At 47.3% G+C, this 18,205-nt stretch overlaps 1 protein-coding gene across 1 annotated transcript in view; it reads left to right on the top strand.

Moving 5' to 3' along the window:
- The window catches only part of LOC135057214 (membrane-spanning 4-domains subfamily A member 8-like), a 106,373-nt gene that overhangs the window by 20,871 nt on the left and 67,297 nt on the right, over nt 1–18,205 (top strand). The gene's annotated exons all lie outside the window — the stretch shown is intronic.

Below are 18,205 nucleotides of genomic sequence, written 5' to 3' on the forward strand. Positions count from 1 at the left end.
GAGAGGGGGGGGCACTTATTGGCAATATTTATAATATTTGAGCTGCTATAAAGGGAACACACTTATTAAGGTTGTCCCTATATATATTTATAGCGCTTGGGTGTGTGCTGGCAAACTCTCCCTCTGTCTCCCCAAAGGGCTAGTGGGGTCCTGTCTTCTATCAGAGCATTCCCTGTGTGTCTGCTGTGTGTCGGTACGTGTGTGTCGACATGTATGAGGACGATGTTGGCGTGGAGGCGGAGCAATTGCCTGTAATGGTGATGTCACCCCCTAGGGAGTCGACACCAGAATGGATGGCTTTGTTTATGGAATTACGGGATAGTGTCAGCACGCTACAAAAGTCGGTTGACGACATGAGACAGCCGGCAAACCAGTTAGTACCTGTCCAGGCTTCTCAGACACCGTCAGGGGCTGTAAAACGCCCTTTACCTCAGTCGGTCGACACAGACCCAGACACTGACACTGAATCCAGTGTCGACGGTGAAGAAACAAACGTATTTTCCAGTAGGGCCACACGTTATATGATCACGGCAATGAAGGAGGCTTTGCATATCTCTGATACTGCAAGTACCACAAAAAGGGGTATTATGTGGGGTGTGAAAAAACTACCGATAGTTTTTCCTGAATCAGAGGAACTGAATGAAGTGTGTGATGATGCGTGGGTTACCCCAGATAGAAAACTGCTAATTTCAAAGAAGTTATTGGCATTATACCCTTTCCCGCCAGAGGTTAGGGCGCGCTGGGAAACACCTCCTAGGGTGGATAAGGCGCTCACACGCTTATCAAGTTAAAGGATGCATTTCTTTATATGCGAGATGCACAGAGAGATATTTGCACTCTGGCATCAAGAGTAAGTGCGATGTCCATATCTGCCAGAAGAAGTTTATGGACGCGCCAGTGGTCAGGTGATGCGGATTCCAAACGACAAGGAATTATTTGGGGTCGGTCTATCGGATCTGGTGGCCACGGCAACGGCCGGAAAATCCACCTTTTTACCCCAGGTCACCTCCCAGCAGAAAAAGCCGCAGGCTTTTCAGCCGCAGTCCTTTCGTTCCTATAAGAACAAACGAGCAAAAGGACATTCCTATTTGCCCCGAGGCAAAGGAAAGGGTAAGAGACTGCAACAAGCAGCTCCTTCCCAGGAGCAGAAGCCCTCCCCGGCTTCTACAAAGGCGTCAGCATGACGCTGGGACCTTACAAGCAGACTCAGGGGCGGTGGGGGGTCGCCTCAAACATTTCAGCGCACAGTGGGCTCACTCGCAGGTGGACCCCTGGATCCTGCAGGTAGTATCTCAGGGTTACAGGTTGGAATTCGAGAAGTCCCCTCCTCGCCGTTTCCTAAAGTCTGCTTTGCCAACGTCTCCCTCCGACAGGGCGACGGTATTGGAGGCCATTCACAAGCTGTATTCTCAGCAGGTGATAGTCAAGGTACCCCTCCTACAACAGGGACAGGGGTATTACTCCACGCTATTTGTGGTACCGAAGCCGGACGGCTCGGTAAGACCGATTCTAAATCTAAAATCTCTGAACCTGTACATACAAAAATTCAAGTTCAAGATGGAGTCACTCAGAGCAGTGATAGCGAATCTGGAAGAAGGGGATTTTATGGTGTCCTTGGACATCAAGGATGCTTACCTTCATGTTTCCAATTTGTCCTTCACACCAAGGGTACCTCAGGTTCGTGGTCCAAAACTGTCATTATCAGTTTCAGACGCTGCCGTTTGGATTGTCCACGGCACCCCGGGTCTTTACCAAGGTAATGGCCGAAATGATGATCCTTCTTCGAAGAGAAGGCGTCTTAATTATCCCTTACTTGGACGATCTCCTGATAAGGGCAAGATCCAGAGAACAGCTGGAGGTCGGAGTAGCACTAACCCAAGTAGTGCTCCAACAACACGGGTGGATTCTGAATTTTCCAAAATCCCAACTGATCCCGACGACACGTCTGTTGTTCCTAGGGATGATTCTGGACACTGTTCAGAAAAAGGTATTTCTTCCGGAGGAGAAAGCCAGGAAGTTATCCGATCTAGTCAGGAACCTCCTAAAACCAGGAAAAGTATCTGTGCATCAATGCACAAGAGTCCTGGGAAAAATGGTAGCTTCTTACGAAGCGATTCCATTCGGCAGATTCCATGCACGAACTTTTCAGTGGGATCTGCTGGACAAATGGTCCGGATCGCATCTGCAGATGCATCAGCGGATAAAATTGTCCACAAGGACAAGAGTGTCTCTGCTATGGTGGTTGCAGAGTGCTCATCTGTTAGAGGGCCGCAGATTCGGCATACAGAACTGGGTCCTAGTCACCACGGATGCCAGCCTGAGAGGCTGGGGAGCGGTCACACAGGGAAGAAACTTCCAGGGCGTGTGGTCAAGCCTGGAGACGTCTCTTCACATAAATATACTGGAGCTAAGAGCAATCTACAATGCTCTAAGCCTGGCAAAACCTCTGCTTCAGGGTCAGCCGGTGTTGATTCAGTCGGACAACATCACGGCAGTCGCCCACGTAAACAGACAGGGCGGCACAAGAAGCAGGAGGGCAATGGCAGAAGCTGCAAGGATTCTCCGCTGGGCAGAAAATCATGTGTTAGCACTGTCAGCTGTGTTCATCCCGGGAGTGGACAACTGGGAAGCAGACTTCCTCAGCAGACACGATCTGCACCCGGGAGAGTGGGGACTTCATCCAGAAGTCTTCCACATGATTGTGGTCCATTGGGAAAGACCAATGGTGGACATGATGGCGTCCCGCCTCAACAAAAAACTGGACAGGTATTGCGCCAGGTCAAGAGACCCTCAGGCAATAGCTGTAGACGCTCTGGTAACACCATGGGTGTACCAGTCAGTGTATGTGTTTCCTTCTCTGCCTCTCATACCAAAAGTACTGAGAATTATACGGCAAAGGGGAGTGAGAACGATACTCGTGGCTCCGGATTGGCCAAGAAGAACTTGGTACCCGGAACTTCAGGAGATGCTCACGGAAGATCCGTGGCCTCTACCTCTAAGACGGGACCTGCTTCAGCAGGGACCGTGTCTATTCCAAGACTTACCGCGGCTGCGTTTGACGGCATGGCGGTTGAACGCCGAATCCTAAGGGAAAAAGGCATTCCGGAAGAGGTCATCCCTACCCTGGTAAAAGCCAGGAAGGAGGTGACTGCACAACATTATCACCGCATTTGGAGAAAATATGTTGCGTGGTGTGAGGCCAGGAAGGCCCCGACGGAGGAATTTCAACTGGGTCGATTCCTACATTTCCTGCAAACAGGATTGTCTATGGGCCTCAAATTAGGGTCCATTAAGGTTCAAATTTCGGCCCTGTCGATTTTCTTCCAGAAAGAATTGGCTTCAGTTCCTGAAGTCCAGACTTTTGTAAAAGGAGTACTACATATACAGCCCCCGGTTGTGCCCCCAGTGGCACCGTGGGATCTTAATGTAGTTTTGGATTTTCTCAAATCCCATTGGTTTGAGCCACTCAAATCGGTGGATTTGAAATATCTTACATGGAAAGTAACCATGCTACTGGCCCTGGCTTCAGCCAGGAGAGTGTCAGAATTGGCGGCTTTATCGTATAAAAGCCCATATCTGATTTTCCATTCGGACAGGGCAGAACTGCGGACGCGTCCTCACTTTCTGCCTAAGGTGGTTTCAGCGTTTCACCTGAACCAGCCTATTGTGGTGCCTGCGGCTACTAGCGATTTGGAGGATTCCAAGTTGCTGGACGTTGTCAGAGCATTGAAAATATATATTTCAAGGACGGCTGGAGTCAGAAAATCTGACTCGCTGTTTATACTGTATGCACCCAACAAGCTGGGTGCTCCTGCTTCTAAGCAGACGATTGCTCGTTGGATTTGTAGCACAATTCAACTTGCACATTCTGTGGCAGGCCTGCCACAGCCTAAATCTGTCAAGGCCCATTCCACAAGGAAGGTGGGCTCATCTTGGGCGGCTGCCCGAGGGGTCTCGGCATTACAACTCTGCCGAGCAGCTACGTGGTCAGGGGAGAACACGTTTGTAAAATTCTACAAATTTGATACCCTGGCTAAGGAGGACCTGGAGTTCTCTCATTCGGTGCTGCAGAGTCATCCGCACTCTCCCGCCCGTTTGGGAGCTTTGGTATAATCCCCATGGTCCTGACGGAGTCCCAGCATCCACTAGGACGTCAGAGAAAATAAGATTTTACTTACCGATAAATCTATTTCTCGTAGTCCGTAGTGGATGCTGGGCGCCCATCCCAAGTGCGGATTGTCTGCAATACTTGTACATAGTTATTGTTACAAAAAAATCGGGTTGTTATTGTTGTGAGCCGTCTGTTCAGAGGCTCCTACGTTTGTCATACTGTTAACTGGGTTCAGATCACAAGTTGTACGGTGTGATTGGTGTGGCTGGTATGAGTCTTACCCGGGATTCAAAATCCTTCCTTATTGTGTACGCTCGTCCGGGCACAGTATCCTAACTGAGGCTTGGAGGAGGGTCATAGGGGGAGGAGCCAGTACACACCACCTAGTGGTCAAACTTTTAAAATTTTGTGCCCTGTCTCCTGCGGAGCCGCTATTCCCCATGGTCCTGACGGAGTCCCAGCATCCACTACGGACTACGAGAAATAGATTTATCGGTAAGTAAAATCTTATTTTTTTTTCCTGTTGAGGGGGCACCAAAGGAAACTTTTGCTGTGGGCGCCACAATGTCTAGAACCGGCCCTGTTCCTAGGGGTATATTTACTAAACTGTGGGTTTTTAGAAGTGGATATGTTGCCCATAGCAACTCAGATTCTACTTATTTATCTAACACTTTCTAGAAGATAATTGCTAGAATCTGATTAGTTGCTATGGGCAGCATCTCCAATTCTAAAAATCTGCTCTTTAGATAATACACCCCCTACAGTTAACTGATATCCCCTAGAGACACCCCCTAAAGTTAACTGATATCATGCTGGTCTTGCTAGATGAAATGACTTGGGGCTGTCGCTATGCACTCAGCCAGTCAGAATTAAGCTGCACTCTATTCTCACTGCTTTGCTAATAGCAAGTTGCAGCCATCTAACATGATTTTGGTCCCTAAGAAATCCTTCAGAAAATAAGAACAAAAGATTCTCTGCACTAAACTGGGGGCCAGGGCAGTATGTGTATTATTTATTATTTATTTATTAACAGTTTCTTATATAGCGCAGCAAATTCCGTTGCGCTTTACAATTGGACACAACGATACAACAAAACTGGGTAATAAACAAACAGTCAGAGGTAGGAAGGCCCTGCTCGCAAGCTTACAATCTATAGGTACCTGGCACTAAACTGGGGGTCGGGGCAGTATGTGTACCTGGCACTAAACTGGGGGTCGGGGCAGTATGTGTACCTGGCACTAAACTGGGGGTCGGGGCAGTATGTGTACCTGGCACTAAACTGGGGGTCAGGGCAGTATGTGTACCTGGCACTAAACTGGGGGCAGTATGTGTACCTGGCATTATACTGTGGGCATAATGTGTACCTGGAATTATACTGAGGGCAGTATGTGTAAGGAACACCACTGTGGGTATAATATGTAAGTCTGCTGATTGTGTGTGTGTGTGTGTGTGTGTGTGTGTGTGTGTAGAGAGGGGTGTGTGATAATATATATATTTATATTTATAGCTAGGCTACGCCCACTTTCACAGGAACATGTGAGCCTTTGCATGTGCATTAAGGGTGGGGTGTGGTGTGGGGGTATTGCTTCAAAATTTCTCACTCAGGGTGCTAATAGGCCTGGAGCCGGCCCTGGTAACACTCCCTTTCTCTGTCCTGCTGGAGTGGGGTGTGTGTAATGTGTGATTAAATAGAGAAGGGTACACCTTTTCCTTGACATCACAGTGCCCTCACCTGAATCTTGACACATAGAATATCTTCTGGGGAGTATGATCTGGATACAGGAACACCAGGAAAAGTTTCAGGAACCACATGCCCAATCATTATAAAAACCCACGCATATACAGTACACATTAATGTAAGGATAGCGTAACGGTTAAAACTACACCAGTACAGTATGTATATTTACAAGAGATTGGATTGTGGTATATTATTGGTTTCAATATGATGCATAAAGCATAATTATGTTAAATGTCACATGTCACGCAAGGATAATACAATTAAACAAGTGCAATACTTAAATAATTATAGGTATGTAACTATAGACCTTTAGAATGGTAAACCAGGTACTATTAACGATATATAAAATTATAACATTTGACTCAGGCTGCACTATTAAACCACGGTTACTGGTCAAAACTATAAATGTGAACTTTGCTTTCCCCATTATGACAGAGGTACTTCAGGAAAACTTTATGGTTCAATTTAGCTTATATTTAACACAGAGAAGGAGTATGCAATATACTGTACAACTATCAGGCATACACTATGAAGCACAATCCTTTCCAAAATATAATGTATATACTAAAACTCAGAGATCCAGACTTGATGAATAAATATAACTTCTGCTTTCACCTGCAACTTTCACACAGATTCAGTTTTTTTTTCCCCATAGCTGACAGAGGGGGATCTTTATCAAAGCTTGGAGAGAGAAATACGAGTTGATCGCTAGCTGCATTCGTTCGCTGTGCAGCGATGAGGCTAAAAAAATGGCACTTCTGCGCATGCGTATGTGGCGCAATGCGCACGTGCGACGTACTATTACAACGAACGATGTCGTTTCACACAGGGTTTAGCGAAGCTTTTCAGTCGCAGTGGTGGCCGCAGAGTGATTGACATGAAGTGGGCGTTTCTGGGTGTTAACTGACCGTTTTCAGGGATTATTCAAAAAAACGCAGGCATGCCTGGAAAAACGCAGGCGTGGCTGGGCGAACGCAGGGCATGTTTGTGACGTCAAAACAGGAACTGAACAGTCTAAAGTCATCGCAAGCGCTGAGTAGGTATTGAGCTACTCTAAAACTGCACAAAAAAAAACTGCCACCGCTCTGCGATCCTTTAGTTCGCACTTCTGCTAAGCTAAAATATACTCCCAGTGGGAGGCGGCATAGCGTTTGCACAGCTGCTAAAAACTGCTAGCGAGCGAACAACTCGGAATGACCACCATAGTCTATAACATGGCTCTTCAACCTGCAGCCCCCCGTGCTGTTATAGAACTGCCTCAGTTTTAGCATGCCTTAATAACTGTGGCAGGGCATGTTGGAATGTGTAGTTTCACACCAGCTGGAGGGCCACAGGTTGAAGACCCATTGTCTATAGAGATAAAAACTAACCAATCAGCTTTTAACTGCCGTGTCATAGGCGTTGTTTGAAAAATGACAGTTTGAAGCTGATCAGTTGGTAGTTTATCTCTCTCCACTTTATCACTCTCTCTATAGCTTTGATAAATCTCCAAAGAGTTACTGTATATACAGTCAATTTCCAATTTCTCACCCAAGTAATCTACAGCTTTTCCATTGTAATTTGACAGAAAAGCTCCATAACTTCCAACATTATAGATGTGCAGATCGGGACCCCTCCGCACAAAAAGGGGATCATGGCCTCGGCCCCATTAGGCCATGCCCCCTCATTGATGCTGTTTGCGGGGGCGTGAGCGCATGTCAAACCCCAGTTTTCCCGTCACGCTGGGGGTGAGCCCAGCACTCTGGCATCTGCTGGGCTGTCCTCACCTTCCTCTGTGCACTGAATGGACACTGTGCGCATGTGGCAACATCCGTTCACCGACACCGCTGCTCAGTCTGCATAACAGCGTAGTGTAAAGCACCCAACCTCCAACCCCACAGGTGGGACAGCGGGGCATTCCTTGCTAAAATGGGGATGGTTGGGAAGTATGAAAGTACAGTATGAGTGGTACTATTTCCCAGCATCAAAACCTCCTCACCGGCCCAACCTCTCTTTACAACCCTAATCATGGCTGTAGGGAAGGTGCTGCGGCTAGTGGGAATTCCCTAGAGACGCAAGTCTGCTGCCCTAGCCTAAAACTGTGCTGTTGGCTACACTGGATTGGGGAATCACACATCGTGATGTCACAACATCATAACGTCTTATCCTCAAGACAGAGAAGATAAGGAGCCTTGAAAGGAACTCCCGGCCAGCCGCAGAGAGTGAATTTGGCCGCCCAGCTGTGACGTCAGTTTCTGCAGTCAGAGTATGGGTGGTTGGCGGGTCGCCTGGTCACACAGCCAGATACGCCGATATAGCTGTAGATATATTGCCCATCGGCTGTGCTGCACAGCCGTCACAATATGTCTATGAATGTCTTCTAGCCTTCCTGTGTCTGGTCTTGCTTTGGCACCACCTCCTTCCTCCTCCAAGGCTCTGGTACCCATACCAATCTACCAGCAATAATCTTATTTCCAGCCATATGCAGGACATTGGGTGGGTCAGTACGGATGGTGTAATGGTTATCAGTACTGCCTCACAGCAATGAAGTCATGGGTTCAATTCCCACCATGGCTGTAACCAGTGGTGCAAGTAGAAAAAATGTCTTACGGGTACTGTGTGCGCGCGCCGAAGGCCCCCCGTGCCAGATACAGAAATGCCCCTACAGTGCCAGATATGCCCCCAGTGCCAGATATCCCCCAGTGCCAGGTATACATGCCCCCCTGTGCCAGATATCCCCCAGTGCCAGGTATACATGCCCCCCTGTGCCAGATATCCCCCAGTGCCAGGTATATATGCCCCCCAGTGCCAGATATCCCCCAGTGCCAGGTATATATGCCCCCCCAGTGCCAGATATCCCCCAGTGCCAGATAGAAATGCCACCCCTCGCACCGCGAGCTCTGATTGGCTCACGGATCGGCGCTGAATTAAACTATGACACCCGCTGGAGACTGAGGGGAAGGAGAGGCACAGGCTGCGCTCTCCTTCCCTCACATCAGCGGCGGTGCGAGGAGCGGCGGCCCGTCGGTGTGGGTACGGCGTACCCACGGCTAAATTCTTACGGGTACGCCGTACCCACCCGTACCCGCCCACTTGCACCACTGGCTGTAACTGTGTGGAGTTTGTATATTCTCACTGTACATGCGTGGGTTTTCTCTAGGTACTCTGATTTTCTCCCTCAATTCAAAAAATACTGGTAGGTTAATTGGTTCCCAAGAAAATTAACCCTAGTGTGAATGTGTGTGTGTACATGTGGTAGTGAATTTATGCCCAGATTTATCAAGCCTTTGAGAGTGATACATTTGAACGGTGATAAAGTACCAACCAATCAAACACAGCCTGTAACATGACCTGTAATTTGTATCACCATGCAATTTATCACTCTCCAAAGCTTGATAAATCTGTGCAATGGATTGTAAGCTCCAATGGGGTAGGGACTGATGTGAATGGCCAAATATTCTCTGTAAAGCGCTACGGAATATGTGTGCACTATATAAATAACTGGTAATAATAAATAATACATAATTTGGGCAGATGCCTGTAGGAGGATCAGGGCAGAGTTTAGATGGATCGAGGGTTGGGGGGGGGGGGCTTATTTTATCACAGTTTTGTGTGTCTAAATTTTGGGAGGTACAGGTATGTCTATTTGGAGGCATATTTGGAAGAAATGCTTTAATATATAAGGTGGCTATTATCCTGGGGTTAGTCAAAACTTTAGAGAATGCAGCCGTTTTATCGGGTGTAGTATGGTATGCCGGCGGTCGGGCTCCCGGCGACCAGCATACCGGCGACGGGAGCCCGACCGCCAGCATACCGACAGCGTGGCGAGCGCAAATGAGCCCCATGTGGGCTCGCTGCGCTCGCCACGCTGCGGGCACAGTGGCGCGCTACGCGTGCCACGCTATTTTATTCTCCTTCCAGGGGGGTCGTGGACCCCCACGAGGGAGAAAAAGTGTCAGTATGTCGGCTGTCGGGATTCCGGCGCCGGTATACTGTGCACCAGGATCACAACAGTCGGCATACTGAAGACCACCCGTTTTATCCAAGGAGTGTCTATTACAGAACTTCATGCAATGTAGAATGCTAATGAAATCATAGATTTCAGCTGAATTACTAACTGGTACACAACAATACAAGCATGCACTGACATTAGATACACATGCGCATAGCACTTCCTCCTCTCACCAACATGTTAGGCTGCCAGTGAAGCTGAACAACTAATCAGTGAGGAGGGTCTTTTGCCGGGGATCCCAGAGCCAGGCCCAGCTCTTACCGCTCAGCAAAGGGATGCAAAGCAGGTAGGGTCCAGGGCTAGAGAGGCGCTCTCCCTTCTGCTGCTCAGTTCCCCTGCTGATGCCGGCTGCTGCGCCTGTCACACTCTATGACAGGCAGCGGTGCTGGCATCAGGAAGCCTCCTCTAGTCTCCCCTCTCCTGTCACGGACTCACAGTGCAGAGTGCTGGGCAGATCTAAAAGGGGCGGAGCTACACAGGGCTAATGGGCGGAGCTACACGGGACCAGGCTGCAGCCTGCAACACAGGAAAACGAGTTGCCTGACTTCTTTATGTAAGTGGCTGGAAAGAGTGAGTGAAAGTGTGTGAGTGTATATGTATGCAGTGTGTGTGTGTGTGTGTGTGTGTGTGTGTACAGTATACGTATGTGTGTGTATGTATGTACTGTATGTGTGTAATGTATGTACAGTATGTGCATGTGTGTATGTATATATGTGTATGAAGTGTATGTGTGACTGTGCAGCATAATGTGTGTAAGCGTCACTGCTACAGGGGGCGTTGCGTCTTGTATAAGCGTCACAGCTACAGGGGGCGTTACGTGTGCAAGCGTCACTGATACGGGGGCGTTGCATCTTGTATAAGCATCACAGCTACAGGGGACGTTGCATGTGTAAGCGTCACTGGTACAGGGAGCGTTGCGTGTGGAAGCGTCACTGGTAAAGGGGGCATTATATGTGCAAGCCTCACTGCTACAGGGTGCGTTACATGTGTAAGCGTCACTGCTACAAGGTGCATTATGTGTGTAAGTGTCACTGCTACAGGGTGCGTTACATGTGTAAGTGTCACTGCTACAAGGTGCATTATGTATGTAAGTGTCACTGCTACAGGGTGCGTTACATGTGTAAGCGTCACTGCTACAAGGTGCATTATGTGTGTAAGTGTCACTGCTACAAGGTGCATTATGTGTGTAAGTGTCACTGCTACAAGGTGCATTATGTGTGTAAGTGTCACTGCTACAAGGTGCATTATGTGTGTAAGTGTCACTGCTACAGTGTGCGTTATGTATGTAAGCGTCACTGCTACAAGGTGCGTTATGTGTGTAAGTGTCACTGCTACAAGGTGCATTATGTGTGTAAGTGTCACTGCTACAGGGTGCGTTATGTATGTAAGCGTCACTGCTACAAGGTGCGTTATGTGTGTAAGTGTCACTGCTACAAGGTGCATTATGTGTGTAAGTGTCACTGCTACAGTGTGCGTTATGTATGTAAGCGTCACTGCTACAAGGTGCGTTATGTGTGTAAGTGTCACTGCTACAGGGTGCATTATGTGTGTAAGTGTCACTGCTACAAGGTGCATTATGTGTGTAAGTGTCACTGCTACAGGGTGCGTTATGTATGTAAGCGTCACTGCTACAAGGTGCGTTATGTGTGTAAGTGTCACTGCTACAAGGTGCATTATGTGTGTAAGTGTCACTGCTACAAGGTGCGTTATGTATGTAAGCGTCACTGCTACAGGGTGCGTTATGTATGTAAGCGTCACTGCTACAAGGTGCATTATGTGTGTAAGTGTCACTGCTACAGGGTGCATTATGTGTGTAAGTGTCACTGCTACAAGGTGCATTATGTGTGTAAGTGTCACTGCTACAGGGTGCGTTATGTATGTAAGCGTCACTGCTACAAGGTGCGTTATGTGTGTAAGTGTCACTGCTACAAGGTGCATTATGTGTGTAAGTGTCACTGCTACAAGGTGCGTTATGTATGTAAGCGTCACTGCTACAGGGTGCGTTATGTATGTAAGCGTCACTGCTACAAGGTGCATTATGTGTGTAAGCGTCACTGGTACAGGGAGCGTTGCGTGTGGAAGCGTCACTGGTAAAGGGGGCATTATATGTGCAAGCCTCACTGCTACAGGGTGCGTTACATGTGTAAGCGTCACTGCTACAAGGTGCATTATGTGTGTAAGCGTCACTGCTACAGTGTGCGTTATGTATGTAAGCGTCACTGCTACAAGGTGCATTATGTGTGTAAGTGTCACTGCTACAGGGTGCGTTATGTGTGTAAGTGTCACTGCTACAAGGTGCATTATGTGTGTAAGTGTCACTGCTACAAGGTGCGTTATGTGTGTAAGTGTCACTGCTACAGGGTGCGTTATGTGTGTAAGTGTCACTGCTACAAGGTGCATTATGTGTGTAAGTGTCACTGCTACAAGGTGCGTTATGTATGTAAGCGTCACTGCTACAAGGTGCATTATGTGTGTAAGTGTCACTGCTACAAGGTGCGTTATGTGTGTAAGCGTCACTGCTACAGGGTGCGTTATGTGTGTAAGTGTCACTGCTACAAGGTGCATTATGTGTGTAAGTGTCACTGCTACAGGGTGCGTTATGTGTGTAAGCGTCACTGCTACAAGGTGCATTATGTGTGTAAGTGTCACTGCTACAAGGTGCGTTATGTGTGTAAGTGTCACTGCTACAGGGTGCGTTATGTGTGTAAGTGTCACTGCTACAAGGTGCATTATGTGTGTAAGTGTCACTGCTACAAGGTGCGTTATGTGTGTAAGTGTCACTGCTACAAGGTGCATTATGTGTGTAAGTGTCACTGCTACAAGGTGCGTTATGTGTGTAAGTGTCACTGCTACAGGGTGCGTTATGTGTGTAAGTGTCACTGCTACAAGGTGCATTATGTGTGTAAGTGTCACTGCTACAAGGTGCGTTATGTATGTAAGCGTCACTGGTACAGGGAGCGTTGCGTGTGGAAGCGTCACTGGTAAAGGGGGCATTATATGTGCAAGCCTCACTGCTACAGGGTGCGTTACATGTGTAAGCGTCACTGCTACAAGGTGCATTATGTGTGTAAGCGTCACTGGTACAGGGAGCGTTGCGTGTGGAAGCGTCACTGGTAAAGGGGGCATTATATGTGCAAGCCTCACTGCTACAGGGTGCGTTACATGTGTAAGCGTCACTGCTACAAGGTGCATTATGTGTGTAAGCGTCACTGCTACAGTGTGCGTTATGTATGTAAGCGTCACTGCTACAAGGTGCATTATGTGTGTAAGTGTCACTGCTACAGGGTGCGTTATGTGTGTAAGTGTCACTGCTACAAGGTGCATTATGTGTGTAAGTGTCACTGCTACAAGGTGCGTTATGTGTGTAAGTGTCACTGCTACAGGGTGCGTTATGTGTGTAAGTGTCACTGCTACAAGGTGCATTATGTGTGTAAGTGTCACTGCTACAAGGTGCGTTATGTATGTAAGCGTCACTGCTACAAGGTGCATTATGTGTGTAAGTGTCACTGCTACAAGGTGCGTTATGTGTGTAAGCGTCACTGCTACAGGGTGCGTTATGTGTGTAAGTGTCACTGCTACAAGGTGCATTATGTGTGTAAGTGTCACTGCTACAGGGTGCGTTATGTGTGTAAGCGTCACTGCTACAAGGTGCATTATGTGTGTAAGTGTCACTGCTACAAGGTGCGTTATGTGTGTAAGTGTCACTGCTACAGGGTGCGTTATGTGTGTAAGTGTCACTGCTACAAGGTGCATTATGTGTGTAAGTGTCACTGCTACAAGGTGCGTTATGTGTGTAAGTGTCACTGCTACAAGGTGCATTATGTGTGTAAGTGTCACTGCTACAAGGTGCGTTATGTGTGTAAGTGTCACTGCTACAGGGTGCGTTATGTGTGTAAGTGTCACTGCTACAAGGTGCATTATGTGTGTAAGTGTCACTGCTACAAGGTGCGTTATGTATGTAAGCGTCACTGCTACAAGGTGCATTATGTGTGTAAGTGTCACTGCTACAGGGTGCGTTATGTGTGTAAGCGTCACTGCTACAAGGTGCATTATGTGTGTAAGTGTCACTGCTACAAGGTGCATTATGTGTGTAAGTGTCACTGCTACAGGGTGCGTTATGTATGTAAGCGTCACTGCTACAAGGTGCATTATGTGTGTAAGTGTCACTGCTACAGGGTGCGTTATGTGTGTAAGTGTCACTGCTACAGGGTGCGTTATGTGTGTAAGTGTCACTGCTACAGGGTGCGTTATGTGTGTAAGTGTCACTGCTACAAGGTGCATTATGTGTGTAAGTGTCACTGCTACAAGGTGCGTTATGTATGTAAGCGTCACTGCTACAAGGTGCATTATGTGTGTAAGTGTCACTGCTACAGGGTGCGTTATGTATGTAAGCGTCACTGCTACAAGGTGCATTATGTGTGTAAGTGTCACTGCTACAGGGTGCGTTATGTGTGTAAGTGTCACTGCTACAAGGTGCATTATGTGTGTAAGTGTCACTGCTACAAGGTGCGTTATGTATGTAAGCGTCACTGCTACAAGGTGCATTATGTGTGTAAGTGTCACTGCTACAAGGTGCGTTATGTGTGTAAGCGTCACTGCTACAAGGTGCATTATGTGTGTAAGTGTCACTGCTACAGGGTGCGTTACATGTGTAAGTGTCACTGCTACAGTGTGCGTTATGTATGTAAGCGTCACTGCTACAAGGTGCATTATGTGTGTAAGTGTCACTGCTACAGGGTGCGTTATGTATGTAAGTGTCACTGCTACAAGGTGCATTATGTGTGTAAGTGTCACTGCTACAGGGTGCGTTATGTGTGTAAGTGTCACTGCTACAAGGTGCATTATGTGTGTAAGTGTCACTGCTACAGGGTGCGTTATGTGTGTAAGTGTCACTGCTACAAGGTGCGTTATGTATGTAAGTGTCACTGCTACAGGGTGCGTTATGTGTGTAAGTGTCACTGCTACAAGGTGCATTATGTGTGTAAGTGTCACTGCTACAAGGTGCATTATGTGTGTAAGTGTCACTGCTACAGGGTGCGTTATGTGTGTAAGTGTCACTGCTACAAGGTGCATTATGTGTGTAAGTGTCACTGCTACAGGGTGCGTTATGTGTGTAAGCGTCACTGCTACAGTGTGCGTTATGTATGTAAGCGTCACTGCTACAAGGTGCATTATGTGTGTAAGTGTCACTGCTACAAGGTGCATTATGTGTGTAAGTGTCACTGCTACAGGGTGCGTTATGTGTGTAAGTGTCACTGCTACAAGGTGCATTATGTGTGTAAGTGTCACTGCTACAAGGTGCATTATGTGTGTAAGTGTCACTGCTACAGGGTGCGTTATGTGTGTAAGCGTCACTGCTACAGTGTGCGTTATGTATGTAAGCGTCACTGCTACAAGGTGCATTATGTGTGTAAGTGTCACTGCTACAGGGTGCGTTATGTGTGTAAGTGTCACTGCTACAGGGTGCATTATGTGTGTAAGTGTCACTGCTACAAGGTGCGTTATGTGTGTAAGTGTCACTGCTACAAGGTGCATTATGTGTGTAAGTGTCACTGCTACAAGGTGCATTATGTGTGTAAGTGTCACTGCTACAGGGTGCGTTATGTGTGTAAGTGTCACTGCTACAAGGTGCATTATGTGTGTAAGTGTCACTGCTACAAGGTGCATTATGTGTGTAAGTGTCACTGCTACAGGGTGCGTTATGTGTGTAAGTGTCACTGCTACAAGGTGCATTATGTGTGTAAGTGTCACTGCTACAGGGTGCGTTATGTGTGTAAGCGTCACTGCTACAAGGTGCATTATGTGTGTAAGTGTCACTGCTACAAGGTGCGTTATGTGTGTAAGCGTCACTGCTACAAGGTGCATTATGTGTGTAAGTGTCACTGCTACAAGGTGCGTTATGTATGTAAGTGTCACTGCTACAGGGTGCGTTATGTGTGTAAGCGTCACTGCTACAAGGTGCGTTATGTGTGTAAGCGTCACTGCTACAAGGTGCATTATGTGTGTAAGTGTCACTGCTACAAGGTGCATTATGTGTGTAAGTGTCACTGCTACAGGGTGCGTTATGTGTGTAAGTGTCACTGCTACAGGGTGCGTTATGTATGTAAGTGTCACTGCTACAGGGTGCGTTATGTGTGTAAGCGTCACTGCTACAAGGTGCGTTATGTGTGTAAGCGTCACTGCTACAAGGTGCATTATGTGTGTAAGTGTCACTGCTACAAGGTGCATTATGTGTGTAAGTGTCACTGCTACAGGGTGCGTTATGTGTGTAAGTGTCACTGCTACAGGGTGCGTTATGTGTGTAAGTGTCACTGCTACAGGGTGCGTTATGTGTGTAAGTGTCACTGCTACAGGGTGCGTTATGTGTGTAAGCGTCACTGCTACAAGGTGCGTTATGTGTGTAAGTGTCACTGCTACAAGGTGCATTATGTGTGTAAGCGTCACTGCTACAAGGTGCGTTATGTATGTAAGTGTCACTGCTACAAGGTGCGTTATGTATGTAAGCGTCACTGCTACAAGGTGCGTTATGTATGTAAGCGTCACTGCTACAAGGTGCGTTATGTATGTAAGTGTCACTGCTACAAGGTGCGTTATGTGTGTAAGCGTCACTGCTACAAGGTGCGTTATGTATGTAAGTGTCACTGCTACAAGGTGCATTATGTGTGTAAGTGTCACTGCTACAAGGTGCATTATGTGTGTAAGTGTCACTGCTACAGGGTGCGTTATGTGTGTAAGCGTCACTGCTACAAGGTGCATTATGTGTGTAAGTGTCACTGCTACAAGGTGCATTATGTGTGTAAGTGTCACTGCTACAGGGTGCGTTATGTGTGTAAGTGTCACTGCTACAGGGTGCGTTATGTGTGTAAGTGTCACTGCTACAAGGTGCGTTATGTATGTAAGTGTCACTGCTACAGGGTGCGTTATGTGTGTAAGCGTCACTGCTACAAGGTGCATTATGTGTGTAAGTGTCACTGCTACAAGGTGCATTATGTGTGTAAGTGTCACTGCTACAGGGTGCGTTATGTATGTAAGCGTCACTGCGTCTTGTATAAGCGTCACTGGTACAGGGGCGTTGCGTGTGTAAGCATCACTTTTGCAGGGGGTGTTACGTGTGTAAGTGCCACTACTACAGGGGGTGTTGTGTATAAGCATCACTACCATAGGGGGCGTTACGTGTGTAAGCAGCACTACGACAGTGAGCATTATGTGTATAAGCATTATGTGCGATGTCCCTTTGTGAAGTATGGGAGGGCGCAAATTTATAGTTTGCAGGGGGGCGCCGCACACTCTAGCACCGTCTCTGCCCAGAGTAACCCCAAAATTATAAATAGCAATGTTACTTCATTATGTATCGCTGCTGTGCACCTCCCTCTTGTCTGCAACACACTCCCTGTACCCCTATCTAGAATGGGCCACATGAGTTACCCCTGCCAAATGTACACCAATGATAAATAGTCCTCTTATTAGGGGTTCTATTTATTAAGCCTTGAACAGAGATAAAGGGGGCGGGGATAAAGTACCAACCAACCAGCTCCTAACTGTCATTTTTCAGACACAGCCTGTAACATGACAGGAGCTGATTGGCTGATACATTATCTCCATCCACTTTATCACTCTTCAAAGCTGTGTACATAGACGCCTATGGGCCTGATTCAGAGATAGTCACAAATGTCATCATAGTTGTGATTCCATCTACAGCATTTGTGCGAAACTATGCAAATGTCGCAGCCACCGGGATTTGTACTGAGACGCCAACTGCCGTCATCTCAGATCCACCGTTTGTGTCTGAAAACGCAACCATTGGACACACATTAGTCGATCCTCGACTTATGGTCATACAGCATGGACATCAGATGACACCGGAGCCATTTTAACTGTGTACAGGATCGTAAAGCCAAGCTGTGACATTCCTCCCAAAAGGACGCGACACGCCTGCAATTGGGTGGCCCTCCCTGTTACGGGTATGGGTCATTAGGACGACCACACTTAGGTCGACATTCAGTAGGTCGACCACTATTGGTCGACATGCATTACGTCGACATGGTCACCAGGTCAACATGATTTTAAAAAAAAATTTGATGTCATTTTCTTAGTAAAGTGATGGGGAACCCCAATTAGTGCACAGTGTCCCCTCGCATGGCTCGCGAAGGTTACTGTTCCCAATCGTAGTCCATGTGGATCATAAAGTATGAAAAAGTTAAAAATTTGGAAAAAATTGAAAACCGCATTTTGACCTAGTACATGTCGGCCAATAGTGGTTGACCTAATGATCGTATCCCCCTGTTACCACCCATAAACACTCCCTGACTACAGTATCAATCACTTTGCCAATAAATCCGCACTGTACCTGCCATTGTGAGACTAT

This window comes from Pseudophryne corroboree, chromosome 3 (assembly GCF_028390025.1).
Source record: "Pseudophryne corroboree isolate aPseCor3 chromosome 3, aPseCor3.hap2, whole genome shotgun sequence".
NCBI classification, from domain to species: Eukaryota; Metazoa; Chordata; class Amphibia; order Anura; family Myobatrachidae; genus Pseudophryne; species Pseudophryne corroboree.